This window comes from Pseudomyrmex gracilis, unplaced genomic scaffold (genome assembly GCF_002006095.1).
Source record: "Pseudomyrmex gracilis isolate BER0280 unplaced genomic scaffold, ASM200609v1 scaffold_843, whole genome shotgun sequence".
NCBI classification, from domain to species: domain Eukaryota; kingdom Metazoa; phylum Arthropoda; class Insecta; order Hymenoptera; family Formicidae; genus Pseudomyrmex; species Pseudomyrmex gracilis.
In genome coordinates this window covers 25,892-35,533 of record NW_018021427.1, presented here as the reverse complement: position 1 = coordinate 35,533, position 9,642 = coordinate 25,892, and positions in this window count along the sequence as shown.

Below are 9,642 nucleotides of genomic sequence, written 5' to 3'. Positions count from 1 at the left end.
TTCTGCACCCCCCTAAAACCTAATTTAACCTACCCTTCAAAAGGGGCTTTGCTTCTCCTCCTGTTCCTCCCTCGAAAATCAAGTACCCACTTTTCACAAAAAGCTTGAATTGAGCTTTGAAGCTTTGTACTTGATTTTCGTGGGGAGAGCACGGGGAGGAGCAAAGCCCCTTTTAGAGGTTAAGTTAGATTAGGTTTTAGGGGGGTGCAGGGGGCGCGGCCCCCTTGCCTACGCGCTTGAAACGCGAACACATATTCATACATAGGGTGTCGAGAAATTGCATATTGTTCAGTAGACTTCTTTTCTTAATAGCTTTTTAAAAAACAACGACCCGCCTAAAACCTTCACACTATTACTTGGGACAATGACCTTGACAACATATGTAAAAATTATTAAAATCGGAGGTGACTCCCCTAATCTGCACTATTACCAAAACAAATACATCCCTCATTAGTCTACACGGGACTCTTGAATAGCCTTCACTGCCTTCGCCCGTTCAACAGCGGTCCTCAACGAAGTCACATTTTCTAATTGCACCGTACGCTTCACGAAGCCATCCGAGAGAGCGGCAATGAATTGCGCGCAAACGACTTTTTCGCGAACTTCGTGCGAACATTCCGGGTACGCGAGACGTGACAAACGCTCCAGATCTGNGCCGAGCGCCGCAAGATCCTCGTCACCCCGCTGTCTACGGTTAGTGAATTGCGCGTAGCAACTTTGAAAAAACTCCCGCTCCCCGTATTGCGATTCCAATTTTGATCGGATCTCTTCGTAACTAAACCTCTCCTCCAGTCCCTCTAAAACTGAACGCACCTTCCCCCTCAAGTTAGTGACCAAAACCGTTGCTTTCGCCGCGTCGCTCCACCCGTTCGCACGCGCGATCAACTCAAACTGCGCGAAAAACTCGCGCCACGGAACATTCCCGTCGTATACGTCCGGCTTAATTTTAACTCCTGTTAATTTCCCCGCTCATACAAGAGAACTATTTGAAAATAACTTGCCTGATACATCGCGTCGAAGCCGCTTCTCCAGGCGACGAACGTCCTCCTCCTTCCGGCGCACAAACTCGCTAAATTCCTGTTTCTTTCGATGGAAAGAATCTCTTTCTAAACGACGCTCCTCTCGCAGCTACTCCAGCTCCTGCAGAAACGCGTGCAGCGTTTCGTTCTCAGACGTTGCCACCGCCGCCGCTGGCGCCTCCGCCGCTCCTGCCGCGACCTGATTGCGCGTTCTCCGCGGCGAGTGCAATAAAGCCATGCCGCCGGTCTCTCAAACTCAATCCCGGACGAGCCCCCAAATGTTGCGCTCACAACCGCGTTTTGTCGCGTTTCGGCTTGTGGATGCGCTTTGTGAAAAGAAAGTAACACCGCGTATATCTTACAAGAACTTTATTAACGAACGCGTTACAAAGGCCGCGGTAAAAACGCGAGAAAATCCCGAGCCGTTGGTCCAGCCTCTTGTCGATTCCGAGTCCGGCTTCCAACTTCTCGCTTGAACCTCGTCGTAAACAACCCCGTTGCTACCCGAACAAAAGCATTTAGAGCGATCAATCGTTCGACAAATATCTTCTTATACCGCGTGGACAACACACGCCGCATCTTGCAACAATATATATAATCTTCATACATAATATCTATAAAATTATGTTTACATTTGAATATTAAATTGACAATAATTATATAAATGTCAAAATGACATCTATGTGAAATATTTTAATATTTATACTTTTTACAACAATTAATTGTTTGTATAATATTTAATTTTAAATAATTTTACAATATTTCTATATTATCAAATATATAACTTAGATTATGCATGTACGCAATATTTATCGTTTATTAATACATAATTGAATTTTCCTAAACAGATATGAAAAGCGATTAAGTATTATGGCCAAACTGCATTCTCCTAATAGAATCAATTAAAATTATACTAATTAATTCAGTGATAATATCACTGATTTGCACTGAAAAAATGCCTCTCTTAAAGTTAGATGTCAGTACAGATTAGTTTTATTAGGAAACAGTTAAAAATTCGGTGATTTACTTAGTAACAAATAGTTTTATTTAAAATTGGTAACAATATCACTGAATGCCATCGCCATATTAGTTTTAAAGTAATTGATTGTGAAAGTTTTAATGGCTAAATTGATAGAGTGCCCGCTTGGTAATCAAAGGGTTCCAGGTTCCAGGTTCGAATCCAGTCGAGATGATTTCTAACACAATGGATTTTTTCTACAAGGTAATACTAAGACAACATAGAGAATAACCAAGAAAACTTATTTGAGAACATAAATGAAGAATCTAAGTCATTTTTTTATATTATAAATGTCATTTTGCTATCAAATCGTGTTGCGCAGATCTTGCTTCATATTTGGCGTCAATTTGATCTCAAGTTATGTTATCAAGCTTTGCTCGGTTTTTGGTAGCAATTTGCTGTTACTTTTTGTCGACAAGCTTTGGCAACAAAATCGAAGCCTAATGCGGACACAGTTGATGCCAATGTGCTGAATATTTTTGTTTAAAATTGCTGACAGATTGCTGGCAAATTGCGAACAAATTGTTTACTGGGAACATATTAGATACAGAATCTTTTTTTTTAAAGATCAATATCTTTGAAATTATACATATAAAACTTTTAAAAACCGTTTTTCAAAAAATCTTTATCAATATCATTTGTCATATACGGACAACTTTAAACCGTATTTCTCATTTCTTGAAAATTATACGTTAAAGTAATAGTGTTCTTAACAGTTTTACTTGTTGTTTATCGTAGCTTGTTTTTTCTGTATCTCCTTGACTATTTGAGGGTAGTGACGTATATATGAGATGACGTATATACAGGACATACTCTAGAGCCCGTAACGTTGTTGTGTTTACCTAAGAAATTTGTGACGGGATAAAACCAGCCACTATATGTATATATGTGTTGCAACGAATTTTGCTTCTTCCGAGCGATATCGCGCGCCGCTGCACCCGAGACGGGATCGGTTCGGACAACGGACAAAGTTCGCACAAGATTGCAGGATCGTCGACAGGAGAGAAACAAGGAGATTCGGGAAACGAGCAAGCCACCACGTCAACTCAACAAATCCTAAGTCTTTATTTTGGGCGCCAGATACGTTTTTGTATCAACTCTGCATTGGTCAACGAGGCGGGCCGGCTAGCTCGGGCCTAATGGAGAAGGGCAGGGTGTAAAGTAGACCGACGGTTGACAAATTTTGAAAAAGATTAGATAAGATTATTAAGGAAACTTATTCAAATTAACAATAATAACAAATAAATGAAATAAATCGAGAAACGGATGCACGCCGACTTCAACGCTATAATAACCAGATAAGATAAATCACCAAAAGTCTAGTGCTTTTCTAAATCTTCGATAAAGCGCGTATAGAACATGGAAAGTAGCTACGATACGCAAGCAAGAGCATGCAGAGATCATAGATCACAGAGTGGTACAGACGGCGTCAAAAATTTGCGGATTAGGCGCGAGGATCGGAGAGCAAGCGGGGCGGATGCTCGTAGCGTCAGTGAGCGCCGTACGAACTAAATAGTAGCAATCGGTCCGCACCCATGAAGTAAGAGTAAGGAAATCGAATAAAAAAATTACTTTGTGATACACAAAAGTGGTCCCGATTTTTACGGTTCATTGGGAGGAAATCCGCTCAAAGAAATAGTTTTTTACGGTTGAACGCCATTTGCAAAACTATGCATGTACACAACTAACACACGTACACGTTTAGTATATGTAATCTATTTTGTTATATACAGAGTGATTCAGAATAACCCGTTATCCTTGAAAATGCATATTCTTGACTAAATTCTAAGACAACTTTTTATCTAGCAAAATTTTGTCTGAAGCTTACTTTTTGAGTTATTAATAAAAATAGTTGACTTACCACAAGTCGGATACAAAAAGTAGGCAGGGGCGGCGCAACTCATCGTCAGACGCGGATGATTACGTGTGGTGCCTGACGCGATCAGCTGATCGCTACGCACTGTTTCTGTATTTTTTTCTGTCTCTGTCTCTCTCTCTCTCTCTCTCTCTCTCTCTCTCTCTCTTTCTCTCACTTATTTATTTACTCATTCGTAATTTGTATCATTTAATCCGTGCATCACATAAATTACTGTCAATCACGGTGAGTTGTGCTGCCCCTGCCTACCTCTTGGATCCGACTCATGGTACGTCAACTATTTTTATTAGTAACTCAAAAAGTAAGCTTCAGATAAAATTTTGCCAAATAAAAAGTTGTTTTAGAATTTAGTCAAGAATATGTATTTTCAAGGATAACGGGTTGTTCTGAATCACCCTGTATACGATTGCAGTGTAGTTATGCATACATTTATAAAAAGAAGTTTATTTACACCTAGGACGGTGAGTTGCGATTAATAGAGATAGTATGTATATACTCATCATACTCTTTGTATAATGAAGTTACCTCAAGGATACATTTTTTTATTTTAGAAATAATTCTCTACTAATATCTCTACTAATCGCAACTCATCCTAGGTGTAAATAAACTTCTTTTTCTGGAAACCCCTCCTTTGGTCTCACATTCTCGAATTCAACATGCCATAGCTGCGGATCCCCTCCACAGGCCCAATGAATCGTCACAATTGGGACCACTTTTGTATATGTCACGAGAAGTTCGATCTCCTTACTCTTCCTTCGTGGGTCAGGTTATGTTTCAAATTGTAAATGGCGTCCAACCGTAAAAAACTATTCCCTTGAGCGGATTCCCTCCCAATGAACCGTAAAAATCGGGACCATTTTTTTCATACGCGCGCTATCAAGTTCACTCTTTTTACTCTTACTTCGTGTCCGCAATCTTTGACTATATAAGTATGGACTGCTAGTCCCCCCACTTTTACTATGCTAAAGGCATATGCCCGGTGTCGCCGAGCTGAAGTTAGCTGAGATATCAAAGTGCGATTTAGTGGCTCCGCCCTAATCAGTAAATGCTGGGAAATTCAAGCAAATTGGTCGAAAGTTGCCGTGTTTTTATATTATTTGTTGTTCTTTATTGTCTTTAAATTAAGTACACAATTACTGGATTATACTGAATATCCATTTACAAGTGAACAAAAATTTGCAGGTTAGAGATAAATTCACCTGTAAAATGGCAAAACTAGCTTCTTCTCGTTATGTTTGCGTTTGTACGTTGACGATTTGCATCCATAAACAATGCAATACATTTTCGATAAAGGAAAAAATCAAACTCAGCATAAACACATTAAGAGCAACTACTAACCACACAGTAAATGCACAAAACAGTAAACGGGAATTTCACACTGATTTCACCATTGACGCCATTTTCACAGAAGCCTTTCCATTCCTGTAGAAAATTACTGATTGGGGCAAAGCTTACACGTTTGCAGCTTGGCGACACGTCTGAAGTTAGTTACTAACAGTCCATATATTATATAGTCAAAGTCCGCAACTATGTCGTGTCGATAATGTAACTACTCTTTCTTTTAATTTTCTTCTCCAAACGTACCCATATTGGCTATTTACTAAATATCTAACGTTAACAAATAACATGTATATGTATATATGTGTGTAATAAATGAAATTATAATGTTCGCGGTATATGGGAGGAACGTATATTGTAAAAGTCTCGTTTCAAAAATTGTACTCTTATATATAGCCACTAAATAAATACAATTATATTATTGGGAATACAAATTAGTTTGGTCCGTTTCCAAAATATAATTCCGGTTGTTGTGAATGGTTTATAGTGGCAGCTGATATTGGCGGTTTCAGAGAAGTTAGACATCTGCTAATAATATTCAGTTTATATTGCTTTGAGTTTTATACAAAAACCTTGATTTTTACTGTGTTTGAAATGTCGAATTTTGTGTTAAGCAAGCAGCATTTGCGAGAGGTTTTAATTTTCTGTTTTAATTGGAAGAAAAGTGCAGCTGAAGCTCATCGAATACTTGTCGAAGTTTATAGTGACACTGCTCCAACTGATAAATCATGTAGGGAATGGTTTCGACGTTTCAAGGATGGAGATTTCAGCGTTGAAGACAAGCCTCGCTCTGGACAGCCAAAAAAATTCGAAGACAAAGACTTAAAGGCATTACTCCAAGAAGATCAGAGTCAAACGCAAGAGAAGCTTGCAGAATCATTGGGAGTAACTCAACATGCCTTTTCTGTACGATTGAGAGCCATGGGAATGAAAAATCAAAAACAAGGAAAGTGGGTGCTTTATGAACTAAAACGTTAAAAGGCAATTTTTTACTTGCGAGTTGCTGATTCAAAGGCAACAAAGAAAAGATTTTTTGCATCGGATTGTGACTGGAGATGAGAAGTGGATAGTCTACGACAACCCCGAGATGAAAAAATACTACGCTAAGCCCGGTCAATCGTTGCCATCGACTTCAACATCAGCACCAAAGCCGAACATTTATGGTTAGAAGATCATGCTCTGTATCTGGTGGGACCAAAAGGATGTTGTTTACTATAAGCTGCTGAAACCTGGAGATTCCATTACGGGCGATCTGTATCGGCTACAATTGATTTGTTTGAGCCGTGCGTTGCGAGAAAAACAGTCGGAATACGAGCATAGACATGATAAAGTTATTCTTCTTTATGACAACGCTTGGTCTCATGTCGCAAACGTCGTAAAATAATATTTGGAAACGCTCAAATAGGATGGTTTACCGCACCCGCCGTATTCTCCGGACATTGCTTTTTCTAATTACTGGTTGTTCCAAAGGATGCAGCACGATTTGGCAGGTCACCAGTTTACTTCTTTTGCAGAAATCGAAAATTGGCTCCAAACTTGGATTGCCTCCAAAGACGAGTCATTTTTCCGAGATGGAAGTCAACAATTGCCTGAGAGATGGGAAAAAGTAGTAGCCAGCGATGGACAATACTTAAATTAATCTGTTCATTTATTTTGTTTTGAAATAAATGCATTTTTAAACACAAAAAACGGACCAAACTAATTTGTACTCCCAAGATTATTATTATATTGTATTATATCTATATATTTTGTGTACACGATTATATATATTGTTGCGCTCACGGCAGCGTTTAATCGCGTCACTGCCGAATTACTGCGCTCCGCGGAAAGAAATGAGAACACCGCGTTTAACACACTTAAGTTTTATTAGAGAACGCGTTACAAAAAAGTCACGGAAAACGTAAAGAAATTTTGAGAGCCGATGATCTAGCTTGTCGACGATTCCGAATCCGGCAGCTCACTCTCCTTTTAACTTCGCTGTCAACAACCCCGTTGCTACCCGAACAAAAGCATCTAGAGCGATCGATCGTTCGACGAACATCTTATACCGCGTGGACGACACGCGCCGCATCTCGCAACACTGCCCCCTCTCTCTTCTAGATCATTGTCCCGATGATCCAACAGAAGAAGTCAACCTTCCCGCTCTCTTCTAGACTGCTGTCCCAGAATACATGAGCCAGTTGACCGGAGAAACTCTTGACCGAGAATCTCCTCTGGAGCAATTTCGTCGACAAAATTCTTCCGACTTCGGACAAGGGGGGAGGGAAACTCACGTGGACTCATTGTCCGAAAGGACACCCCAAATCCCCGCCTCGGCATTTGCCCCAAGACCCACGGAAAACCACGCTCAAAACCGTGAGTAAGGCGGACTTCTAGCACGGCGTTCAAAACACAAAGATCTCGCGACGACTCGATGCAAAGCAAAAATCCCCCGACGTCCAACGACAAAACGGAAAGATTCGGGGTAGCAACAAAGTAAACGCTGGAATTAAAAAAAAGAAAAAGAGTAACCAAGCTCTCTTAACACAACAACAAAAATAAATATCCGTAACATCTTAAACAAAAAAAAACAAACATCCACTAATTCTCACAGGGCTCCGACGTGTGTTCCCACCTCTCGAAAAACGAAGCCAGTCTATCAGCGTGTACGACCCTGTTCCTGTGTCTATCTGAGCGACGAATACAATAAACTACATCGCTAAATTTCTTAACAACTACGTAAGGCCCTTCCCAATTCTTCTGCAACTTAGGGGCTTTTCCTTTGCTCCTGCGAGGATTAAAGAACCAGACTTTCTGCCCAACGTCAAAAAAAACGTGTCTAGCTTTTAAATCATACCGCATTTTTGCTATATTCGACTTCATCTATAAACGCTCCCTAACATCCTGATGAACTTCCTCCAATTTCGACTCTAACTCACGAATATAATCTTCTGAAGAACCTCAATAATAATTTGGCGGAGAGCCCCGTAACAAATCTAATGGCAGACGCAAATCACGCCCGAAATACAATTCAGCAGGAGTAACCCCCGTAGTCTCATGCTTAGAAGATCTGTAAGCAAAAAGAAACATCGAAACCCAACGATCCCAATTCTTTTGATTTTCGTCAACGAACTTAGACAAATACTGCAAAATCGTCTGATGCTGTCTTTCGACCTGTCCATCAGATTGTGGATGAAGAGCAGTAGTCCTTGTCTTCTTCATTTCTAACAACCACGACAATTCCTGAAAAAGTCGAGATTCAAAATTCTTACCCTGATCCGTATGTAATTCCAACGGAACCCCATATCTGGAAACTATCTGATTGACAAAAACCTCCGCCACAGTCGACGCCCTAATATTCTTTAAAGGAAAAGCCTCCACCCACTTGGAGAAACAATCTACAACCACTAAGAGATACGTATTTCCTGAAGAAGACACCGGAAAAGGACCCAAAATGTCCATTTGCAACCTTTCAAAAGGCGCACCGGCATTAAAAACTTGCGATTAAGATTTACCCTTGTCCGCAAGGCCTTTTTTCGCTACACAAACTTTGCAAGACCTACACCAATTATCGACATCCCTCTTGCACGAAGCCCAATAAAACCGCTTACGAATTTTTCCTAACATTTTATTTATTCCGAAATGACCCCCAGAAGGGGCATCATGAGCTTCTTTTAAAATTCGCTCAACTCTCTTCCGAGGAACAATAACTTGAAGAAAACTCGACTTTAAATTTGGAGCTATCCACTTCTTATACAACACTCCATCCGAAACAACTAAAGCGTCCCAATGAGACCAATAGATCCTCGAAGAAGGGCCTCTAGCGGACACCTCTTCCCAAGAGGGACGACAACCCGTTTCTTTTCCCTGTAAAATAATCGATATAGCCTGATCTTCCAACTGATCCTTTCGCCATTCCTCAGACGCAAACCCTTCAAAAACTATCCAACCTACCCGTTCCTCCTGCTTCAAGGCGTCTCTGATCTCAACCTTAGAACAATATTTGCAGCAAGACTCCGCACAAGGTCGCCTGGAAAGCCCATCCGCGTTCCCATGCGCTCGACCACTCCGATGAACTATCTCAAAGTCATATTGGTGAAGTCTTTCCGCCCAGCGAGCTAACTGACCCTCCAAATCCCTAAAAGACATCAACCATCTAAGAGATGCATGATCAGTTCGAACCCGAAGTTTCCGCCCATACAGATAGTGATGAAAAGATCTTATCGAGTCAACTATAGCCAATAACTCGCGCCGAGTATCACAATAATTCCTCTCAGCCTTGTTCAATACCCGACTATAATAAGCGATAACCTTCTCCGTCCCCCGCTGAACCTGCGATAAAACCGCGCCAACACCATGGCCAGAAGCATCAGTGTCCAGAATTAACTCTCCTTCTTCAAGAAGAAAAGAGA